Raw genomic sequence first — 25,892 nt, forward strand, 5'->3', positions numbered from 1 at the left:
ATACAGAACAAAATTTTTCTCTATTCGCTTTCTAACCCTTGTTGATAAAGATGAAATGTGAGGTGGAATTTCTCAGTACTTAGAGTATGAGAAAGAGGCTTTGAAGCTGCATACTACTAATATGATTCTGCAGTGTTGTTTCAGAGCATATGATTCTTGAATAAATATTTTAACAATGTTATAGATGTATGCTTTTCACTTCTAGTTAAAGACACAAAGTTTTTGAAGAGCTTGTCACATGTCAGGGAAGTATAACAAAGTAATTCAACTGCACAGAAATTGATCTCAGCCCACAAAGATGTGTGTGTGTGTGGAGAACAAAGCCCCGAAAACATTCAGGTATCTAATTCAGTCTTTTCTTCTAGGTCATCACCTATCAGAATAGATAATATAGCTCATGCAAAATCAGGATGTTTATTTCCTATTAATAATCTCTTCTGATTTGTTTCATTTTTGTAATAATCTTTCTGAGCAGGTTGCTGGCATGAGACCATAAATTAATTTAAAAATTACTGTAGAGCACTCCAAGCACAAGAGAGATGCACAAAGTTGCATTAACAGTATTTTAGACACTGACTATTGATGGATAAAAATTCTGACTAGACAAATGAAAGTACAAGTTAGGCTGCAGAGTAACATCTTAAAACATGTGACAGGGAATAGACCTGCAATTTTTTTGAAAAGGGTAATGAAATAATACTTAGGTTTCCCATTGTAAGAAATCAGTTTGAGATATCATCATGTAAGTATATAGGTAAGGCTGAGTGATATCCTAAAATTAATAAAAGATTGTCTTTATCAATTCTGTACCTCATAGTACTCTTTCAGTATTTAACAAAGTGGACTTTGAAAGATATTAAGAACAATTTCCTAAGGGATATTGGAGTAGATTTTATGCTGCTTCTAAAATCCAGGCCTGGAAGAGGCAGGTAGAGGTACGTTGCCGTTTTAAAATATTTTCCATTGTAGGCTACTTAGGACAGCAACATAGCTCACAAGGAAATTAGAAAAACCCTAAGGCTGCTTTTTAGAAAAGCAGTCCTGGGAACTGCTCTACTATTCAGAATTGTCAGGCAGAGAATATAAGCATCTTCCAGCAGCTGAGGATATTGTCCTTATGCTGTAGTGTCTCTGGTCCCGAGAGAGATGGTTACTTATAGACAAGTGAGCTACATTTGCATTGATCCTCAGCCGGGAGAAGTCACTGAAGCACTGTTCCCTAGTTCTGTTAAAAATGATTGAGATCTGACAGAACTATTAATTTCTTCATACGCTGTAGTTGGTCATTGGCTATTCTTGGGTCTTAGTAGAGGTATCTTACTCTTAAGTTTTAACACACAGGAGATCTGAGTAGCTAACTATAAACTTTGCTAGTTCTAAATAACGGTCTCTGGTAAAATGATTGGATTTATTATACATATTAATTTCTGTGTTCCAGGGACAAAAACAAATGCAGACTAATGCAAATGCTAGCATCTGCATGCTAATAATTTCATCTGATTCAGTGCAGATGCTCCATACAGAAACTTATTAACTCATGCTCAGTACAAAGTGTAAAATATATTAAGATATAGAAGTTAATGTAATTTTTTTCAGTATCTGAATCTTTCATTGTGTCAAGGTAGAAAGACTTTTGAAGTTCTATTACAGATTACATCTTTGCTCAGATACAAAGGTACCTTATATTCATGGGAGTTAAGCATTACCTACTTTTGAATACAGGTGCAGATCTAACTGCTTTGTATTTGAAGGAAAGATAGAACATGGTGTGACTGCTGTGACACCAGCAATCCAAATGTGGGGATTATTACCTCCATATTATCTACTCAGTGCCTGATCCCTCCCTAGTAAGCCTGTGTTTGCTGTCTGCATCTTCAAGTGTCCATGCAGCTTTTATGACCTCTGTTCTTACCATCTTTAAGCTATTAAAGTAGGAAAGAGATGCCTCACACAAGAGGCTAAAAGCTTTTTCAGGCTTCAGTACTTACTCTTCCAGATATAGGAAGAGATTTTTCGTAAGATTTTTCTAGCTGTCAAATGGGAATTACATGTCTCTTTTACTTTTTAAGACATTAAGTGGCAAGATGAAGAACAGATATCAGAAGACTATTTCCTTTGTAAGTCACAGTTGGTGAAACACACGAATCTATTTGTGTGTACTTGTATGTGGGCTGGGAAAGAGGTTCTGGCAAACATTTGGACCTTAGAGTGTTTATTTTTACATCAATTCTTATATGCTGTATCATTTAAATGTACCTGATACTCACTTTGGCAATCTGCAGACCTATGCAACTACACTGATTAAAAGCGAGAGTATGACTGCAAGTGTATGGGCAGTAGAGAATAGCCACGTAACAGCCTGCCCAAACTTAATCTTCAGATCACTAACCAGTTTTCTATCATGTTCCTAGGTCCGTCCTCTTCTAGAAATAGATACTGTCAAATCTGCAGTGAAAATTAAGTGGTCTTGTTATCACAGTGAGCTGTGTGAGTTCTAATAGGATAGAGTCAAATTATTAAAGAGTCTATGAATTATAAAATCATCAAAAATGGGGAAGTTGGAATTGAATCGTTAGGCTGTATTCTGAAGGGCAACATAGGAGGCTGCAAAATGAATCAGACCAAGGTGACTAAATCAATACCTCATTCTAATAGTGGCCACTCCTACAAGCTTCAGAGAATATCTAACTGTTAGGTTTTAAGTGGAAACAAATCCTTGTAGTCCATGATATTTAATATAATTGTGAATACTCTTATTCCTGACAGCATTTTGACAGGATTCAGAATATGTATAGACCTGTCAAAATACTGTTTTCGGCTACCTCAGGACAACAATTTTCACAGATACAAATACAGTGTTTTTTAAAGTATTTTACTTTTTATGGTTAAATTTTGATAGCTTTATTTTCATAGGAATGTCTTTGCTCATCATTATGAAGAGGATAAATATGTATAGTTTAATGATTTTCATTAGTTTTTGTACATAATTTGGCACAACCATCCTATTCATCTTCTCACTAATCAATCTTGATCTGTTTTTTTTTCCTCTTATGGTAAGCTTTCTTCATTCCTTTAATTAGCGTTTTTCAAAAAAATTATTTCATGAGTTAAACCAAAAAAACCTGCTGCAAATAAAATTCAAAGAAAATTGAATTTGATTTTTTTCAATTCTTTACTTACCAAAATGAAGAAAAATACAGTAATTCAAAATCAGTGGAGTTGCAGAGGTATGACTGAGAGCCAGTTTTAGTCTTTGTTACAATTACTGTAACAAATAAGCCATGAAAGGTATCAGATTTGGGAATTGCTAGGTCTATGAGGAAAAACAATTTAGAAGCAAAGCTGCTCCACCGAAGGTGTACTTCCAAGGTGCCAGCATGTGTGCTGACTCTGTGCACTCCTGGCTCAAGCACAATTGCTGACTTCAATTAGCAGGGAAGGACACAGGGAAGGGAACTTGCTTTCTGCAGCTGAATTCCTTGAGTAGGAAGGGCTTGTCTTTGCTATCTGAGCTTCTAAATCCACAGAATTAGAAGAAAATGGTGCTCAGAACTTTCTGGAACACTGCAGTTGGAAACTCAGAAGAAATGTGGTTCTGTGTTAAGAATCCCTCGGCAACAGAGACATTTTAAGATGTTCCTGTTGGCTTCTCCTCTCTCCAGCTAGTCATTCTCACCCTCCTGCTCTGGGCTTCTTCTCCTTCAGCTGTGCTGTGTTTGTTGGGCTATGCTCCCAAGCAGATCTGTGAAATAATCCAATTTAAAAAGAAACACATTTCTGGTCTTTAAAAAATACATATCTCATTTCACTGATCTGTTTAGAATGTAGCCACAAAAACGGCTGAGGCAGCGCAGCCGAAAGGACAGGGGCAACTGATGGGGGTACAGTGAGCAGCTGAAGGGGATGGAAATTTCTTCAAGTGCTCTTCTACCCCTGCAGTTTGCAATACAGAAATGAGCATACAGAGAACCTACCATAAGGGTGGGATTTTCTCATCTTTTAGTTGTGTTCATATGCTCATTAGCAGAAGTCTTTTGCTTTGATTAGTAGGGTATATTTGAATAAACATAGCATTGTGAAAATTTCATTGTAGCTGCTTGTAATAGGTACAATATAAATTCTCCAGACTACTCCAGCTGAGTCTAGAATTCAGCAAAACTTACAGAACAAAGTTTAAAATATTCAGAGACTGGGATTTGTTTTCAGGAGTTCAAATTTTAGTAGTAAATTGAGAGAAAATTTTTCACCCAAACCTATAAAAACAATCACACAGAGCAGTTCTTCTTGATGTGGTGAATCAAATAAATTTGAAGTTTATAAACCAAATAATTTCTGAATTATGAATGTGTTTAAAGAAAATCTTTTCCAATACTGGAAAAAAATCCCCTCTCTCCACAAATCGATGTACTGCAGGTAAAACATTTTGTCAGCTTAATGGCAAACTTCGCTCAAGATACATATATCTTTTGCCTGCAGACCACACAAGAACATGTTTAAGAGAGTGAAAGAAGACTCATCAAATATGGGCTTACAGTTGAAAATGTCACATTACTCTGAAATAGCTATGAAATATATAATCTGGAGCAGAAAGTCAACAAACCATTAGCTGCAAGACTCCAGTGATTATTACCCTATGAAGAGTGATACAACTTGTGTATATATGCTTGACATCTTTTTACAAGCACAGTTTCATTTCTTTTGACACTGCAGCAGTGTTGTGATACAATAAGAGAAATGAGCCTTATAAAAAGTGATTGCAGCAGCCAATTTCAAGTATATTTGCTGTTTTTACTTTATTCCATATGCGGAAAAGGAATAATCTCTACCGTCACCCAGCTGCCATTGCTCATTTCGAAAACTGAGGCAAATTCCGCCTTTTGCATGCATCCCCAACTAATGCTTAAGTCAAAGGAAATACCTGCAGCATCTGTGATTGAAGTTTTCTTGTTGCAGTTAAAGAAGTAAAACTGAGATAAAAATATGGCAGTCACCTTTAATATTATCATCTCATACATCACTTTACAAAAAAAATGAATAAGGCAGACATGTTTGTGTTTTTAAAAGTTTAAACCTGTCTCTAATTTTATGTTTCACTTTTCTAAAATTCAGGAATGTAAAGAAATGATACACTTGGGGCATTAAAGAAAACATGTCTTTATAATAATGAATCACCTCACTGTGTTTGTGTCTGCTACAGCAGCCAGAGACTGTACTTTACATGAGATGTACCATATGACAATGTTGATCAGACCTTATTTTAGTTACAAAGATCTGTATTTTAGCATTCTCAAGACAGGTCTGTGTTTCTTAATCAACAAATAACAACTCAACCCATTATGTTTTATAATCACATTCTCTATATAACATGATAAAGAACTATTTTCAAAGTATTACAAGGTAAGTAGAGCTGTATTTAAAAAACTTGCTGCTACATAGTGTTTAAGGCAAGGAAATCATTGTATATACTTCTGTAGTAAGTGTTTCTTAAAACTGACTTTATTTGTTTTACAGTTTAGAAAACTCTGCAGGTAGCCTTAAGCGTCTGTTCAATTCATTATCATTAAATCAACAAGCAGAGCTTCTTTCTGCCTTTCTCTGGCAGGATTAATGGAGTTTGGCATGATTTGTGCATCTAACAGTGAAAGCTCTTGCTGGGTAAGCTAGCAAGCTTGACTAATTCTCAGTGGTGCTACTTCATAAACCTATTTTAAGGTTTTAACTTTGACTGAAGAGTAAAGGTAATGACTTCATGCCATTACCTTTGAATACATGACACTCTAATATGACTTTGGTTAATGAGGATAAATGAAATTTTGATTATATTGTGTAGTTTATGTACGTAATTGAGTATCTAGTGGATGTGGTTTATGGGATATTAACAACATCTGTAAACTGCTATTTTTGATGATTTAAAATGAGATTCCACAAAATAGATTCATGTATTAATATTAAAATTCCTGCATCTATTTAAATGCTTGAAATATTAAATGATACAGAAAATTAATAAATGGTATAATAGGAGTATATAATTTGTATTTTGAAACATCTTATATTCAAATCAAAAAAGGAACAATAATTATTTCATTTAAAGCTGGCTTGCTCAGGAAAGCTGTTTTCACCTGTAAAGCATTCCAGTTACTACTGGGTTTTTCACCTTTTCAGACAACCCTAAGAATCAGTTTTCAGAAAAGCCTAAAGAAAGGAGAAAAGAGAGGAAAAAATATTTTCAGCCTGTCTGACAAGACTACATAAAAAGCTCATGATCAAAGGGTCTTAAATACACGTTACTGGTGTGACAAACAACATTTTTGTCCCTTTATTAGATTTATTTTTCTTCTGAAAACTGCAGTGGCCAGTGTATAGTTTGTGAAAGAAAGCTGGCAGGGTTGTATTCTTTGATTCCTAATTAACACCTTCAATCTCAAAAGAGAACTAACAGAAATACCATAAAATGTTGCAGCTGCATTGTTATTCCGCTTGGTTGGTTTGTTAAAAGTCGGCTGGGCATTGGCAGCTGCAATAAAGGAAAAGCTCAATGGATGTTTTGTATTGTGCCCACTGAAGTGAAAGAAGGCAACCATTTTATTTTCAAATGGGCAGCTGCATAGTGATGTTTAAACGGAGCTAAATGTGAGATTTACTGTTAATTTATAGTAATTGGTTATAAATAAAGTAGCAGTATAGCTTGGCTTTCATCTGTTAAAGCCATAGAACACAAATTGCAGGGAAATGAGTTATGAAGGGTAAAAAAATGAATAGTAAAATACTGTAGTGATAAAAAATGTTGCTTGAAGAAGTTGCTTAAAAGGAGCTGTATTCAGTTTTTATAATGCAGCAGCTACCTTGGTAGCAACTAGCCGAGCAGTTCTTCAGATCATGCTTTGAGAAGTAAAGGTACACATTGCTTTGTCTCACTATAGTGAAAATGAAAATTTTAATGCTGGGATCAAAACCAAATGCAATTCTGCCCAGAGAGCAGAATGTTGTATTTTGGGTAGTAGAATAAAGGAGGCATTTAACTCTGGTCAGATAAATCGCATTCACATTCAAAAAATGCAATTAGGGAAATATGTAAATCTAGATGTTTCATCAAATGCTAGCTAAGGGGTTACCAGTTCTTTCCTTGCACAATGACTGAACTAAAGAACTTTAGTGTCTGTGTAAGAACCATTGTCCCAGCCCCAGAGCCTGTTGGAAACAGAGTCCAGAGTGGCCGTGGGAAATACCTACATATTTGACACAGGCCTGTTTCTGAGAGAAAAGGGGGTGGAACAGAAAGTATGGAGATTTTACTGTTGCATTCTAATCAGCCATGATCTGCCTAATTTGCTTTGATCAAGAAGATAAACTAATTTTCCTATAGGCTGGGTAAAAGTAATTAGCAATCCAGTGCTTTCATGTTTTGAAAAGGGTAAAGAAAAGAAGAGCAGAAATTGGTAATGGTGGGAGCAAAGTACAGCTTTTCGGCTCATCTGAAAGCATTGTTAGTTGAAAACAGGATGGTGCCACAGAAGAGAAGCCCTGACTAAGGTGGTTTTATGGGCTGGGATGTCATTGTACACCATGATCTATAATTCTATACAGCTAAGAGTTTCTGAAGAGTAATTTAACACTAGTTTTCGTGTATCTAAGTTCTGTTCTCTTTTATGGAAAAGGCAAATCCCATGTAAAAAGTACATCTGCTGTTCACTGAGGATGCTATGTTTGATTTCCGAAGACATTTTGGTGTCTTTCTCCGCAATTGCATTAGAATAATTCACTGGTTAATTGAAGTCTGGATCTATTACTACCACAGACCAAGAAGACAAGGGTTTCTAAGTCCACATAGCCAAACCGTTGCTGAATATCCATATCTCCTGGTTCAATTATGTAACAGCTGTATAGTCCTATGGGCCTGAACTGAGACTGTTACTCTAACACTTGCGCTATGGTATATCTCAGTTTTTGGGGAGCTGTTCTCTTTGGCTTCAACCATTCTTCCATTTAAGTCAAGATGCTTTGGAAGAGAACTTTAAGAAATTAAGTTGCACTATAAAATGATTAATATGTAGACATGATGAAATGCCAGGACACATTCCTGCAGTCTTTACTCAGACAAACAGTTCTCATTCAGATAATCTACTGAAGTCCATGGATTGCAAGATCCCTCATTTTTAATCCTTGCCTTTAAGATGAAGATTTTTTTTTCTGTACTATTAACCCTCCTAACTGTTACTTGTTGGCTTTCAAAAAATGGGTTCCTGTATTTTTTGATATTTAGTTGCTATTAACCAATGATCTGGTGCTCTATCACTAGTAACACGCTTATCATCATAAGCAAACAGATCTCTAAATTGTACATCACACATGACTTAGAAGAAATTACTGCACTGCTTTGTTCAGCTTTTAAATATCACTTTCACAAATTTGGCTTACAAAGGGTATAGAAGGTATTTCAGGTGAGGGCACTGTGGGTCTAAAACACTTGTACATACTTTTGTGCTATCCAATAATAATGCAGAAAATAATGATGTAATCTTAGGCTGTACTAAATGAATATTAAGAACTACATCTTCCCCCAGGTTATCCCACCTTTTGTATAATTTTAGAAGTTCAGCAAGCAGCTACAGCCAGTCTACTGAATAATCCCATCCATCTACCTTGTTATAGTGTGAAAGTTATATTTTTAAAAGTCAGATAATCGTAAGGACTCTAGTTATCATTTGTGTTACAGTTGTATTACAGCCCAAACAATTGAGATTGTGGATTCACTATGTCAGGACCAGTTAAAATACAAAGGTAGGTTCTACAAAAGCTTTCCTAGGAAAAAACCCAGCTATTTATGACAAATGGGAAAGCCATTTTATGGTGTGGATAGAGAAACAGGGCATATGTTCTATCTCAAAGACACTCTTATTAAAAAAATAATATCCTTTAAAGACCACATTTGGAAAATTAATTTTTCCTGCCAGCAAGATACATTTAATAGAATTTGGAAGAAAAAAAAAAGAGTATGTTCCGGTATGATATCACTCTTAGAAATGAGGGAGATGATAACAGATTTTTCAGTTGTTTCATCCTAAAATATGTTGGGGTTGTGAACATCTGCAGTATTTATATTCCAACCCATGTGATGTCAGCTGCAAAATGTGATGTTAGTTTGAATGTGAGAACATGGTCATGAAAATAGAAGCTGATGGAAGAGCTATAAAAAAAGTAGCATTCACTGAAATACACACTCACAAAGAGAGTTGTGGTTAGCCTGGGAGTATTTATTGTTTATGCTAAAGGAGGCAGCGCCACCTGACAGGTAGAGCACTGATCTGAGATTTAGGAGATCTATACTCTCTTCCCAGTTTCGCTATTACTTAGTGCCACAGCTAAATCAGTTATCTCCCATACCTCAGGCTCCTCAGCTCCTAAATTATAGTTAACTCTTTAGAGAGTCCCTTGAAAAGTAATGAATAAACAAACATTACTGTATAAAAACACAGGAAGCAAGAGCCAGCAAGCATGTAATTACTTTAGGCCACAGAAGGTATTCCTGCCTGGAAAATTCAGAGAAGCACCCACACACACACATACACACATCATTCCTGTCTATAGGTGGGCAAAAATTGCTCCTCTGTTACTCCTAGGAGAAGAGACAGCAATTCTACCACAGACTCTTAAATGACACTATACTTTTCTATAGGATGTGAGCTAGAGTGCAGATTCCTACAGCTGTTTATTCACAAGATTGAGGAAGGACAGGGGATTGCTTTTGTCTCCCTTTCAGAACTGCACAGAAACTAATTTTCTAAATCATTAGGGTTTTTCTGAAACAAAACCATGAGGATATCAGAGGATATGCGACTCCTACAGAAGGAAATCACTGATTGTAATTATGAAAGCTGCCCTTCTTCTGTAGCATTCTGTTCATCACAAGGTAAAGGATTTTTAAAATAATATTCTCATTGCAATCTGCAAATCCATGACTCTTATAATGGAGCAGAAAAAGAGCCTTGAAAGGAATACTTAACAGTTCTGTGATGTCAGTCAAGTTTCTAGTCCCAAAGAATTTGACATACATTTGAAGTCACATCTACATAGTATTTTTAGGAAGATGTGTGTGAGCATTGCCCATGTTCTGAGCCATCTGGAAACCATCAACTAAGCACTGAGCCTGAACAACTAATCTTACCAAAAAGGATGTTTCATATCTAGAGACACCTATGAATCTGCATGGGAGAGAAACCTGCTCCATCTCATTGGACCTAGAAGACTCTAACTACAAGATAGAAATTCACATGAAACAAGGCTCCCAGAGCTCTCCTTTTCATGAAACATATCCTGAGTTTCAGAGAAAAGGGATTTCAGAAGCTCTTAAGTGACATTATAGCCTAGCTTGCATTCACTTTCAGTGGGGTTTTAATAATTTTTATTAAAACACCCATAATAAGTATTTTGTATTTCTAGGAAGACCTTTATATTTTTATAAAAGAAAGCCCAACAACGAAGTCATAAGTCTTAACATATACTGACAAAAGTAAAGATAACTTCTCACTTTCCTGTATAAAGGAAGCTGGATTCTTTCGCTGAAGGAAAAGCTTGAGTAAACAACCAGGTATTACAGTATGCTGCAGATGTCATAAAATTGAAGTTGTACTGGAGCAGAGAGGGAATTCTTTGTCTAAGTGCTTACACCGGCACTCATATGACTATTGTGCAAACATTTTATCTTGTAATTCAATTGTTCCTGAAGTCAGCTAAACTGGTATTCAGCTCCAGATTCAGGTACTTATCTAAAATGCAGGTGTCTAGTGGGAGCAAAGTGTCTTGTTCTCCCTACAGTCAGTAGAGGGCTAGTCACTGGAGAGCAGTTGACCAAAAAAAGTTATTTATCTAAAGATGAGATAAATCTTTCTAGATTTAAGTGACTACATTAGCCGCTCAGATGCCTGTTTCATATACAGATAGTTGATTTTCTAAGAGTATTAGAAGCTGAATTGCAGTCTTGGAGCTCAAGACAATTCCTTAAGCATAGATACCTAGTTGACATAGATTGTTGACTCTAGGGCATCCCAGGTAAAAAATCTGGCTTAGTTTACTTTCAGTCAACCAAGAGACTCATGGGATAGACTCCTGAGGGGAGCAGATTTGGACTAGAAAAACCTTGCTGCTTAGACTTGCATGATGATTCTTCAGATAGTTTTGCACTGATTCATGCTGAGCACGGATGATCTATTATGCCATATTCAAGCCACGGAGAGTTTTCACACTTAAAAGCATGAAGTCCCTTCAGCTGATAGCAAAAAGTGGGTGGAACATAGGTGGACAATAAGGCAGACAAAGGAAGCAGATGCAAGGTGTCAGCCTCAGCCATCAATAATCTGTTGACTTAAGTGAGAGGATGAAAGCATGGTAGATTTGTGCTCGTGTAATTTTAAATAACTAAATCCTTGACTAGGCTTTTCAGCAACACAGCAGAAGGCTTTTGCCTTTCCACTGTACTATAGGGAAGGGCAGTCTTTGTGTAGTAAAGAACAATGTCCAATGAACTTCACTGATCTCCAGTTTTGGTGTTCTTGCCATTCACTGTTTATTGTCCACTACGGTGAAAAGGTCTATTTGTTCAGAAAATGAGATCTATCCGGATAGGGGATATTTGTCAGAGATCTACAATTCTTTTTTAATATGCAAAAAATAGCTTACTGTTCCTTCATTGGTGACTCTTTAAAATATGCGTGTGTTTCTCTTCAGTGCCTGATTTCATTCTATTTCTCTTCTCTTCTGTGATGCATTTTGACCTGATTATTTCAATAATAATAATGAAATGCCTGGTGCCCTTCAAAATAGCTCAGAACCTTGGCTTTGGTACTACTTATCTCATAGGATAGCAGCCTGAAGATGGTGTCGTGTTTTAGTTTGTCTGTAATGAAGAATACATTGAGGAAGGAGAGAAGATTGTGGTTCCTTGAATAAAACTATTGTACCTCCTTTAGATTTTCTCTGGACAATATTTGGTGTGGACTCAGTATGTCAGAAATACCAAGCTTAAATACCAGAAAATGAGAAGGGAGAGAACGCAAATATTAACAGGATGTAAGATCAGCTCAAATAAAAGTGTGTGTGTGTGTCCGTGTGCGTGTGCCTCTGTGTGTGTGTGTGCACGCACACACATGTGCGTGTGCACATGTATATCTAAGGGGCAAAGCCTGAGAGGGTTTAAAGTTTGTCCATTTAGTTTGTTCAGAGAAAACTAAATTAATATAGCATTACCCTGGCATATGAACATGAGGCAGTACATAACATGTTATAAATTATTAAGCCTTGTAAATGTACAAAGTTTTTATAAAACACCATAAAGTAAAAATGGTGAATGATGATTATTTTGAAGTTCTTGTCTTTACCTTTAATAGAAAATGAAGAAGTCTACTGGCATCAGATTAAGGGAAAATTTGGACTATTTCATTAGGTGAAGCAATCAGGTTGTACTTTAATCAGTTTCATTGCTGAATTAGAAGAAACATACCTTCCACTCTTAAAATAGTAACGTAATTGTAAAGTTGTCAATCTAGGGTTCCTATTTGAACTGATTACACTTGATAAAAATAACAAGCCATGACAAATAGAGGGGCTAGGTTTCAGTAATTCACTAAAGAATGTCTCTACCAAGCCTTTGTGGCAAAATGTCTTGTTTGCAGGACAAATGCAGAGTTGAAATAACAACCCATGAATACCACTGGTGAAATGGCTATGTACACAAGGTGAATGCTAAAGTTTTCCCTTCTGAATGGACCTTTTAATCTAGGCATTATCTAGGCTCTGAAAAAGTCTTCAGTGGCCTTACTACAGATTAATGGGAAAAGCTGAGACTCAGAGCTGGGCTATTTGCAGAAACAGTTTTAAAGATTTACTGATGGTTGACAAATGCCATTTAAGCTTTCAAAGCCATCAATATGCTATTGAAAGGGATTTGGAGGGAAATCCTCCCGCTATAGAAGACTACGACTTTGAAGGATCTCAGTGGAAGCCCTTGGTCTCCCCACCCCTTCAGATCTTTCACTGGCTTCCTCCAGCACATAGAGCGCTGAAACGCGTGGCTATGGGAAAGGGGGGGGGAAGGCCCCTTTCAAAGACATTTGTATACAACTGAATGTGCCAATCTGCTTTTGTTCAGGCATGAGAACTGAATAGAACTGTTTCCAGAAAAAGTCTCTTGTGCTCATGGTCAGCTTTTCAATAGGCATTCTGCTAATAGATTTTTAATATGGGAGCTGGAAATGGTGAAATACACATTTGAAAATTTTATTGAACTTGAAAAATTACCCAGAAAATACTCTCTGCCCTATAGCATTTGTTAGCAGTGCTGCCATATCCTTCTTTAACATTGTCTTTTAAAGAAAAGTAGCTTCATACATAATACATGTGACAAGACAAATCACCTGAGCTTTGAGTTTAATTATTTAAAATAATGCTCTGTCTTTTTTCCACAGACATTTTAAGACTTGTGTCTATGCCTTTTCTTTGGTTATTTAAAGTCTCATTTTCAAACTACATGCCTCAATTAAAAAAGGTTAGGAAAGTTAGGTTAGGTTAAGAAAAAGAGATTTTGGACTTAACATCCCATCATGCTTTTGTTAAAGGGGCTTTAATTTAGGATCAGGATGACAGAAAGCCCCCTTTTTGTCCTGTGTTCTGCTAAATCTGTATGAATTAAGAAGAAAACTCTTAATAGCTTAATAGAATTACACAAATGAAAAAGTAGCAGAACCCTCCAAACAGCTCTGAAGAAATGATCCTTCTGAAATCTGGGGTTGATCATGCCAGCAAGAATATACTGGGTTTTTATTCTGGAAATTTCTGCAGAGTTTGTATTTTTCAATCAAAACTACTCCCCACAAAAAAGCACCTTTGTGGTGCTTTTAATAGCAATATTATTAATGCATGTTGAGCTATGCAGTGCCATCCTCTTCAATCTGCCGCAGATATGTGAAAGAGTCAATATCCAAATTCTGACTTGAATGCCAAGACCATAACTGAGAAGGGACTCCTTCACCCATCTCATCCTCACACTGCTCCACATGTGGGACGGGAGAACGAAGACAGCCTGTGGGCTGAGGTAGTCTCTTAAACACTATGCAGGTGATGTGAAATGGAGCAGGACTCAGCTTCCCACTAACTCCAAACTCATCATGAAGGGCGGACGAGGTGGACTGGATTCTGTAGAGTGTGGAAAATAGGATAACACCTCTGTGAAAGAAACGTTTATGCTTAGTGACTGCCTTGACTTTCCTTCTGTCTTTTGTTTCATTTCTGCTTGCAGTGGAAAATAGGATAACACCTCTGTGAAAGAAACGTTTATGCTTAGTGACTGCCTTGACTTTCCTTCTGTCTTTTGTTTCATTTCTGCTTGCAGTGGAAAATAGGATAACACCTCTGTGAAAGAAACGTTTATGCTTAGTGACTGCCTTGACTTTCCTTCTGTCTTTTGTTTCATTTCTGCCTGCACCATTTGCAAGCTAGCATCAATTTTGTCACCATTTGGAGGAGCAGAGCAGCAACAGCAGTATGTGGCAGGTACTGTCTGTGCAGTCTTGTGCAAGATGGGACCAGTGATCATCAGCAGTGGCTGTCATGGAGGAGGTGCGCATCGTTGTATTCATTTGCGCTACTTGTCCATCATCAGACAAATTAGACCCTAAAGAGATCTCCCAGAGTGTCACAGAGTCTAAACTTTAGTTCCAAATTGTTGATTCATCTTCATCCAGAACGAACCACCACAATGCAGATTTTTCTGAGTAATCCTTCCCTTTTCCTGACAGAGCTGACTAGAAAGTGGAACCTAATATGAAACAAAAATTGAACAAAGGTTATGGAAAAGAGAGGATAAGCAAAGGGAAAACCAAACAGAACTGGCATACTTCTTTGGTAGCAGAACACCAGGAATTAAGAGATAAGTGTCCAAATAATTGGAACAAGCATGACAACCAAAGGGAAAAGAAAATAAAGGCTCTAACAGTGAGCAATGCAGAAGTAAAAGAAACTGAATTAAATTGCTTCCTAACATTTTTGAACCTTCTCACTTGAAAAAAAAAGGTATAGTGATGATTTTGTCAGCAGAAAATATCATGCCTTCCTCTCCTTTGTGATCCAAACCAATGAAATTTCTTCTTTTAACTCACCAGATTTTAGAAATAATAAAATGAAAGGGCTGGAAAAATATGTAGAAATATTCCCAGTGAACCCAACTGTGTCACGTTCACTACTCCAAGTGGAGTGGTTTGCTGTTGCATGAATTCCACAACTGTAAAATACTGCCTATTGGGTAGATAGGGCCTGGCAGTAGATGCTCAGAGGGTGGGATGATGTCCTACTTCCATGGTAGTCACTGAGAGTTTTCCTACCAACATCAGTGGAGCCAGGTGTTTACCCTCAGGCACCATTCCTAGTGCTGACATCGACTTGCCATGTTATAAGTTGTAAGACATGTAAATAATAGGAAGGCTGATTCTTTCCAGCACTTTTACAGCATTTGGAATAACTAAAGAAAAGAAGGCAAATATTGGAAAGTTCATTTCATGTGCAAAAAAGCAGACCAGACAGGTGCAGTGTAGGGAGCACATTTATTTCACATATGCACGCAGGTGCAATAGACTTGGCAGCAGAAGTTTACATTTGTTAAACATTTGTTTTAGCTACTGATGTTTTGTAATATTGCTGTATATTATCTCCAGGAAGACCTAATACTGATATTTGAAACCTGAAGCTAAGACATAGCAGTAGATTTGACTGAACAGTATCAGTTGATTACCTGTCCTGAAGAGATTTTCTGTTGATCATTGTAACAATCACAAGAAGTGGTGAGTCACTGGCCCCAGAATGAGGTTGCCAAAGAGTAGATTATGTAAACACTGTGAGTAAAAGGAAGGAAACAGGGATCATTTATTCTGGATCAGAGTCTACTATCTCCACTCATAATCAGTTTTAGTGTGTTTTCTGAACAGCCCTGTTGATCTCAGTAGAAATTGTCTTGTACAGCTCTGATTCCAGTAATTTAAGTTGTTGGAAAGGGAAATAATTTGTCTGAAGAGAAGGCATGTTTATACTAGAAGGCGCATATCCCCTTTCCCTGAAGATTGTGATGGATAACCACATGAAAAATATATGCCAACCCTATCCAACACAGGCAAGGGCTGGAGATTTGTTCCTGATATGGCAAATTAACCCAGGCTGAACCCTAGTCCTAGAGCTGGATTGTTTACAGCTACCTTGGATATTTCAATACTATGTCTATCTGAAGGGTAGCTATTCCCAAATGAGTGTAGACCAGGTATACATTATGTCAGTGTAAGATTAAGGATCTGATTTTTATGTATATTCCAACTATTTTATACCCTTCGATGTAAAGGTATCTCATGATAAAAGTGAATTTTGAACACTTCAGCAAAAAACTTTTACCTGACAATGTAGAGCTACGGTGTATTTATCTTGGTGAGAATCAAAATATAAATAGCTCCTGATGCTTCTTATTGCAGCAGTTTTGGTGTTGAATCTGTCAGTGAAAAATCTGACAGCTCTGTCATTCCTCCGAGCTCTGCAGAAGGTGTTACAAGAGGCTGTCAGCCAGCCAGAAGCTGGCAGATCTGGAGGCCCTATCGTATTTCAGCGAACAAGCTCCCTCAGACATAAAGCGAAAATGTGCATATAAATACAATTCCACAACTTTGTATAGCCGAAGATGACTTAGAATATTTGTAGCCTAGTTCTAGGATCACTCTGCACTACTATAAGCCAGTGCTTCCAATGAAACAAAATAGTTTCTTTTCAGTTCTGTTCAGTTTCAGAACAGTTCTGCTTCACCTCCTTTATTCATTACTCTTCTACACTTTTCCTTGTGGTGGCACAAACAGCAGTGCAGTGAACCAGCTCAGGGAACTGATCTGGATTAATTTTTTTTTTTCTTGCTGGATTTGTTTATACCCAGATGAGTTGCCCACTCTGGTTCAGCAGCATCCTAGAAAAGGTTGCTATACCACAAAGGAAAGGGCGGTGTTGTGATGGCGGGAGATCAAGACTAATTTTTTGGCTGCAGAGTTGGCTGAAACTGAGTACTCTGGCTCAGGTTGATTGTCCATTCAATAAAGAGAAAAGTCTGTAAAGAATTATTTCAGCTAAGCAACAACGCAAAGATGGTCAAATGAATAAATCTGAGTATAACTCTAGTATTTATAATGTAGCATCATTTTCTCTGCTGAAACTCTCAAATTACTCTTCAATGAAACAAAATGCAACTGAAATATAATAAAAGCAGAAGTGACAGGACTCTTAAAACCAATCATACAGCACCAATGCATAGGAAAATGGGAATCTATGAAATAGGAATAGTGAAGAAGCTCACCATAATTTTACTGAAAACTCCTCTGAGATAAAAAGATTAATTAGAATCAAAGAGGTGAACTCTTCGCTCTGCTGAAAGAAGTTTTTGCCATTTCCTTTAAGAGGCCAGAATTTCACCCAGTCTGGAGTATGCCTATACATTACAGTGAACCACTGTAGGAATACCAAGTTTATGTATAAAACAGCTGCAACATTACATCACACCCAGTAACACTGAGCAGAGATCCTGAACTGTGAAATTAGAGTAGTCATAGAGCAGCATCCTGCAGTACCTGGGATAATTAGTCATGCAGAGGGCACCTGACATGATAATGCAGCTTCCAGCTTTGGACCTAGTTCACTCATCTGTACCTTGGGGATCTCCATGCTGTGCAATGTAGCATTTGTATTTCCTGCTCTAAATGCAGGTGTATTGCACAGAGCTTCCAGATTTTCTGATTTACATCATCACTGTTAAAATGTCTTTGTAGTAGATGCTGTCAAAACTTTGCTTTTTAGTTCTTCAGATTTGTGCTGTGAAATAGGTTTGAGGCAAATCAAGGCAAGCAGAATAAATTATTTGTAGTGTATCTTGTTATGAATGAAATCAACTAATCCCATCTTCATTTCAACCCTCAGAAGCTTCAGTGAAGTAATATTGGATATTTTTATGAAAATGAGTATTTAAATTGGCTTGTGTATTATAAAATCCATAACTTCCAGTTGGATATTGAGCCCAATTAGCTGTGTGGCCCACAATACTCAGTTTAGGAAACTTGTCCTTTACAGCTTTAGACCTGTATTTTGAATCCTTGTCTATACTCGGATGCGTTTTCTTTTCTGCTATGGTCAAGGTGTTGTTCCCTATAAAGCAAACTATTCTGTGTTTTGTAGACCCTCTTCTCTCATATGAATAACCATGAGTTAGGAACAGCTTCATTAAATTCAGGGGGATCAAATTATAAACCTGTAGTGAAACGGAAATTGGACCGCCAGATTCTAAAATGGAGAAATGCACAGATCATTTGGGAAAAAACAGGTATTTTCCTAAATTTTTGCCATTTTTGTTTTAAAGAGATGTTAAAAATAAGCAGAACCTAGAGTTGCAGAACATATTCTGGAACTAAGAGAGACCAAGGCTCTTTTCCCAGACTTGGTCACTTCTGATATGTATCTTTTCTGAAGTTAAGTGTGCTGACCTTTATCAAAAATAAGATAAACAATACTTGATAAACAGGTAATGATAAGAAACAGAGCAAACATTCTAGTCTTCTTCAAAAATTACAGTAAAAATTTATATTTTTCCTGTTGCATATTGTCTTCAGTATATGAACAAGATAGTGTATGTACTACTTGTACAATCTATTTGTATTAGTGCAGCAGAAACAATAATCACTGATAAAGTAAAATAATACTAATATGGTCTGTAGGCATAGGAGGAGGAGGAAGTATCCCATTCAGCCCTCTTTTAGTTGCTTCTGCTGGCTTCTGTGTAATAAAATATTGCTCTCTTTGTTTAAGCTTTAAAATATGTGAGTTAAGTACAGTAAATGATTGACATGTTGGAATGTTTTTGTAACTTACCCTGGTAATTATTACTTATCGAAGTGAGTATTCAATGCCTAGTGAAGAGCCATGAATCAGCTTTGAAAGCAAATGGATAATTCCATGGAGGGATCATCATGCATTTGATACATAAGAAAAACAAAGAGCCAAAATCTTTGTGCCTAAAATAAAATGTCAAGTCCTTGTCAGATTAATTCAGCACTGTGTGTGTTTGATCTGATCTTTGATCTTTACTTTCTTTTTGACCCTAATTGTTTGCTCTGCCCTGCTCCCTCTGCTGGAGTCTTGGATAAACTGAATGGCAAAATTGTTTCCTGAAAAGACTAATCATGCACGTAGTGTTTGCTTTACATATGTTCTGTAGTCTAGATTTAAGTAAGTCTTTGATAGCTGTTTATATGACAGAATTGCCCACTGTGTTCAGGAATAATGCATGTTATTTAAAATGACTATTACAGAGTTTCTTCAATAATCAACCAGATTTTGCTGTCTGTGACATTCAGGAACACATTGATAAGTGCTGTGAGTGCAGAATTTCAACTAAGCATTTTGTTAGTTTGTGCTGAATTCAGCCACGGCCTATCAACCTAGTTTGCCTGGATCTGTTATGCCATATTCACCAATGGGTTATGCATTGATACACAACAACAGACAAGAGGTGTAGGCAGAGCCTTCCTGACTTTGCTCGATCACCTCTGAGGCTTCCCTAAATTCAAGGTATCAAATCTACTCCACAGGTATCTACGTACAATTGCAGAGATTAGATCTTCTGTAGCCAAACTGCGCTGCAGGAAACCTAGCACCACTGGTATGCAGAGGAAAGGGAAGGAAAATGGGAGGGGGACTGTGGAAGTGCCAGGCGCTTACTGGTGAAGTTTTAGCTCATAGTGAGGTGCAGAGGCACACATACTCTCTCTATAGGATTTGTTCTCATGTAACCACATAGCCTCATTTGCTTTTTGTAGGGCATGTTTTAATACAAAGGTGATGGGTCTCTGTGGAGACAATGAATTTCAAAGCCAAGAAACAAAAATTTTCTGTTAAAGATGAGCAACAAGCCCCCCTATTTTAGCTTTGTATCATTCCCATATTAATTTAAAAAAGCATAGAATGGAATCAGTTGCTGATAATCTGCAAACAGAAATACTACTGCAAGGGATACTAAATTTTTAAACATTTAATTTTAGCATTTCACATTATTAATGTGCAGAAAGGCAGAAATATTCATGCTATTGTCATTTGTTATTTACTGTGAATATCTGAAGAAAGAGAATGCCTCTTACATGTAATGTCTGTTATAACTTGCTCTCTTTACTACTTCTTCCTGCAAATCTACAACTTTTTTTTCCCAAAAGTTTTTTTCCAAATACAAGACTGCTTTAAAGGTGAATAATTAAGTGGAAATTCACATCTTTATCACAGTTTTTCTATGGACTCCTTCAAAGAACCACAAATGCAGTTTGAAGTTAGTTGTGTGAATAAATGCTATAATTTAATTGTAAGGAAATGCTGACAATGCTTATTTATATATACTCGTTCTCTGCCCTGTGCTTCTCTGCATGGATGTATTTTAATATATGGAAATACATCACTACCAGTTTGCATACTGATTTTGGAAAATCACGTCATCTAGGACCATTAGATTGAAAATATAGTTTTGTGTAGCTCTTCTGTGAAGCTATTGACAGCTTATATGTCACAATTCAGAGGACTGCATTGTAAATGCCATGGACAGTTAGCGTGGTCTAATGAACAGGGCACTGGACAAATCATCTTCGGTGTTGGGTTCCTTCTTGACCTATAATCTGCTGTTTGACTGTGAGCATGTCTCTTCACCATTAGGTGTCTTAGTTTCCCTCCTGTAAAAGGTTGGTAATTATTCTTCCATGTGTTCTTCCAATGTATTGAGGCCCTTCAATGAAAATGTGCTATAGGAATTTAGTTGTAAGAATTAGGATCTACTACTACAGTATTGGCAAGTAAGATCTATCTACTTCAAATAGCCATAGAAGATGAAGTTATGTTTAATATTCACAGTGAAGCATTTACATTAATGGACAGCATGCACTTAATAGCTAGCATATTCCTCCATCATACAGTGGAGCTGGTAAAGTACTCTTCTAACAGCAAGACCAAGAGTTCTGTGTTAAAAGATGGACTTAGAAAGGAAACAGCTATATTGATTCTAGCCCCTTTTCATTATATTGTAGTGCTACAGTGTCCAATTTTGCTGTAAATAGATTAAGAAAATGGTCTTGGTTAAGGAACTGGTAAGAACTCGGCATATTGAGTCTGTTGTCCGTACTTTTATGCAAGTGCTTTATCTTTCAAAGACTCCTATAAAAATAATCATTTATACATCCTATTGGGCTAAGGAAGGCCTAGAGGAAACATAATTAACAATCATAACTCTCAAGTCTTCATCATTTTCTAAAAATCAGTCAGGTCACAACTGTAAAAAAATGATAGGCTACAAAATTCATTGCCTCTAATATTAGCCCTGTGATGGGTAGAAGAGTTTGTAACATTCAATATAGTTCAAGTATAGCTTAATGATAAATGAACAGGTTGGTGGAAGCCAACAGAAGCCTTGCGTATGTTCCAGAACAGATTTTTGGTCTCCTTTAAAAGTCTAAGTACATTGTGGAAAACTGATCTTCCAAGATGAATAGTCCCTGAACATCTCTTGCAATAACAGCTAATAACAGGTTAGTAGCTTGGCCTCCAGACTCCTCTATTATATGTTAAAAAGTAGTTCACTTAACTTGTTTTACTGGCTTTGGGGAATTCATTGTGAACTATTCACTTTTAAGAACGTAACTGGATATTTTTTCAGCATGTGTATGCATGGACAACAAAATTGGGGTGCCAGGGCGGAAACTGTGGTGTTATTTACCTTGCTGGACTCTGTTTTGCAAATACTCAGGATTTGTCCATATAGTCACCAAGAAGAAGCAGACTGGTATGTGTAGATATGGTGCAGTTCGCAATATTTGCTGTTCTTCAAAAAATAGTCTGCTATAGAAGTGCTTTATGATTTCATCACATGTAGGGTTTCTTTCTCAAGTCACAAGAGGCACAGCCTCATGATTGACTGGCGCAGAGTGTGATGAAGACATCATTATATGAGCAGCATTGCCAATGCCGTCATTCAAGCAAATCTTTTTATCTTTTGAGAAGATAAAAGTTTAGTTTGTTGATATGTTGCTTTTTTAGTGAGCAATTGGAACGGGCTGCAGGAACGCTGATGGGACAAAAGATGATACATTTGCCTCTTCAAAATAACCCATCACCTTTCCAGTAAAGTACCTAAGCTCATGGTACATTTCATTTTCATACATGTAGATCTGATACTATGGCTGTTTACATTAGGAACAATTTATAAACTCATAATGTATTCTTCCGATGCCACTGCTACTGACATCAATGGGGTTTGCTTGTCTTTTGATAGTGGGATATAGGAATAGGTGTGTTGTATCAGCTTATTAAAAGCTAGCTTTTCATCATTCTAATAATTGAAAGTTTAATTGCAGTTTTTTATATGTAGTTTGTAAGAGCCTACCAAGTTTGACAAGAAATGTTTGCAGTTTCAGCTGTTTTGGTTATGCTGAGTACACAAGCATAGGCACACAAAGAAAACTGGGGAATGGACTTGGTATAAATCAGAAATGTTCCACTGAGGATAATTAAGGATCTAGTACCTTTATTTTAATATTTGTTTCAACACCACATTACTCCTGGTGTGCAAGCCATCCTTCATCCTCTCCTCTTTTCTAGTAAGAGCAAATTATTGATTATGACAGGATAGCACTGAAAGGGGAAATCAGAAAACCTGTCTGATGCACTTTTGGGAAGGAAACTATTACAGGTGCAGGGCATAAGACATATCCATCACAATTATTACTGCTTTTCACTGTAATAATATGTAAGCCTACAGTTCACCAGTTAGCTCTCTCTGGCTGTTAGCTGTGTTTGATCTACCTAATAGCCATAAATCTCATCCTAGGGTCTATGTCTTCTTGGCAATATGGTCCAAAGGCTGGCAAGTTTGCTGAAACCTCCTTTATTTGTCTCTAGAGCACTATGACGAATTTCTGCTCAGCATCCCAAACTTTGTGCAGTATTGCTCACATGAGATCCAGTGACTGTATTGCATTAACTCTTTTTGTTTGTCTCACTTCTCTGAACATCACCCCAGAAGTAGCTCTCTTTCATGGAATTTCTCTCGTAAGTGCTCACCAAGATAAGCAAGAGTTGAAAAATCGTATTCCTCTAGTACCAGCAAGTACAGGGGTAAGTCTAAATGAGACACACAAACTAATCTCAACTTTATAGCATTCATTCTCAGTTCATAGTTCCTTCAGTGAACAAATTTGGATGAAATGCATCCATGGTGATTCTGACTCAGAACAGTATTCTGAATCTAAACCTATAAGTGCAGAAGAACTACTGCTTTTGCCAGTGTAAGCAATGTAAAGTTTCTAGGGAGAGAGAATACTCTATTAAGCCAGCAGGAAACTGAGGTTTTTTGATTATTTTCTCTCAAAACATCTCAGTTTTTCTCAGCTGTATCAGCTAGCCTAATCAAAAGATATTACCTTTCACTACAGTAGTCTCAGTTATATTCTTAATCAAGTATACCTGCAAGAATAACTCCTTGCCAACATAAACTGCAATGGCCTGTGCATTAGTTACTAGTGTGTTAAAAACTCATCTGGAAAGGTGTTATTGAGCAAATTTGGAGATAATTTGTGTTTATGAGGAAACTATTAAAATAATAAAAAATATGCATAGGTAACAAGTCTCATTGCACAAAAATATCTTTGTACTTCATGTTACAAGAAAAGAATAATCTGAAAAAAAATGAACCTATCAAACAGAATGGGATTGTCTAGCTGGTACCTTTAAACAAAGCTAGCAACTACTGCAGTGTAGATTGGGAAAGAAGAGAGAATGGGATTATTTAGATGGTGCCTTTAAACAGAGCTAGCAAATATTGCAGTGTAGTTGGGGAAAGAAGAGAGATTCTCCTCTATCATGTGATATGGAGCACATACTTAACCATATGAATGGAGTCCCAAGTGGGGGATAGGAGACTGGAGTTCACTACTGGTAAATCCACCTCTGAGGTTTAAAGATGTTTTTAAGGAAAGCATCTGTATCGTTGATTTTCTTATTATGCATCAAAGCACGTAATGAAAGCTGCTTTCTCTTCTTCTGATCCTCTTCAGATATTAAAGAAAGGCTGCTCTGTGGATTGCTTATGATAGGTGTTACCATGTGTGGCTCAGAGGTTGGGAGATGTTGGATCCTTCGATACAAGCAGACAAGAACTGACTACTATTAATAAAAATTAATATGCCGTAATATTAGGCTTCAGGTTTTCCTGGTCACCCAGAGTACTGATTAATGCTGTTCCTGTAGAATGCCCTAAATACGTGCGTATTTGAAGATGAATTACTGTGATCCTTCACCATGGCTGGCTTTTTAAGTCTGAGATGTCATTTAGTATGCTTACAAAAAAATTAAGACATATGTAGAAAATCCCATAATTAAAATGATATTGTTAAAATATCATTTGTATCTTAGTATTCAGTAGTATATGATTTACTACATGGGTGAGTTTTTCATCTGCCAAATAAATCCAAGTTTTTGTTCTTTTGCCAAAATAAATCCTTTGAGCCTTTATCAAAGTGAAAGGGTAATAACCTGCTAACTGTATGAAAGAATTGGGTGATAAAATATTACAGAAAAGAATGAATTTAATAAGTACACAGTTCTCAAATTATGCCTTGATTTTGAAGTGAATGTAGAGAAAGTTTACCCAGCAGTGATCTGATAATTGTTGTAAAGTATTAACACATTTCCTTTATTTCAAAATCTCTACATGAAGTATGTTTTTAAATTACACATTTTAAAATTTCAGCAGAAGATCAAACATCAAAATTAACAATGCTGACTAAGAACATATATTCTGTAATGTGAAACAGACTGTTAGTAATAAGAACTTGATGGAATAAGAATAGGACATCTGCCCACCAAAGGAAAGATAACTTATTTTCCTGGAGAGCTCTTAACAGTTGGAAGAAATAAAATTATCCAAATACCACACAAAGTGGCTAGAAAATAGGAGTACCACTACAAATATGTATGTTTATCTAGTTTTTTTTAAATTGGCCACATAACATTTGCTTATAATATGTAGGTCCGTGGTACTTTTTTTTAACAGCATCTATATTGCTTTTGATATAGCTGTATGAGAGCTGTATCTTTCATGCAGAATTTTACTATGCAGTCTGTTTACAGTTTTATTCTTAATGCAAGTCACTTCCAATGATCCTGGAGTATCATCAGAAGTATGGAGTATGTGGAGTATGTGGAGTATGGAGATAAGAGTGGAAAACATTGAAAAAAAAATCTTAAGAGTAAAAAGGTATTACATTGGAATTCAGTCTAAAACATAGCTTGAATGAGCTCTGACAGAGGTGATATGGCTGGTTGTTTCCTGTGCCAGGAACTACTGTGGAACCCCACCAGGAAGTGTGCTACAGAACAGGATCACATTACACCCTTGTTTTATGGTTCATTTCACTTATTTAATGCAATTTGAGAAACTGCAAAAAAGAGCACTCTAAAAAGGGGATGTTTATTATTTGAAAATGTGTCATTTCTTTGACACAAGTGATTTGGTTTGGAATACCTAATGTAATGCAAGGAAAATCAATAGCTCCATGCAGTGGGTTGTACAGCAAAAGCAAAATTTTTCCATATTCATGAAATGTAAAAAATGATGCAGATACTTCATATCTGTACACTCTTGCTTGTCTGCTTCAGTGAACCAACAGTGTGCTGCAGTGCTAGAAAACAAAAAAAACTATGGCAGTTTTCCTTTACTACTACAAATAAATTTTAATACAGTACAATGGTTTATTAAAATTATGTAGACTAAAAGGATTGTTTAGCACACCAGCTGATTTATAGAGTGT

At 36.6% G+C, this 25,892-nt stretch overlaps 1 protein-coding gene across 1 annotated transcript in view; it reads left to right on the forward strand.

The window, feature by feature from the left end:
- LGR5 (leucine rich repeat containing G protein-coupled receptor 5) overlaps positions 1 to 25,892 on the forward strand; it is a 102,433-nt gene that overhangs the window by 11,519 nt on the left and 65,022 nt on the right. The gene's annotated exons all lie outside the window — the stretch shown is intronic.

Source organism: Dromaius novaehollandiae, chromosome 1, assembly GCF_036370855.1.
Source record: "Dromaius novaehollandiae isolate bDroNov1 chromosome 1, bDroNov1.hap1, whole genome shotgun sequence".
Classification (NCBI taxonomy): Eukaryota; Metazoa; Chordata; class Aves; order Casuariiformes; family Dromaiidae; genus Dromaius; species Dromaius novaehollandiae.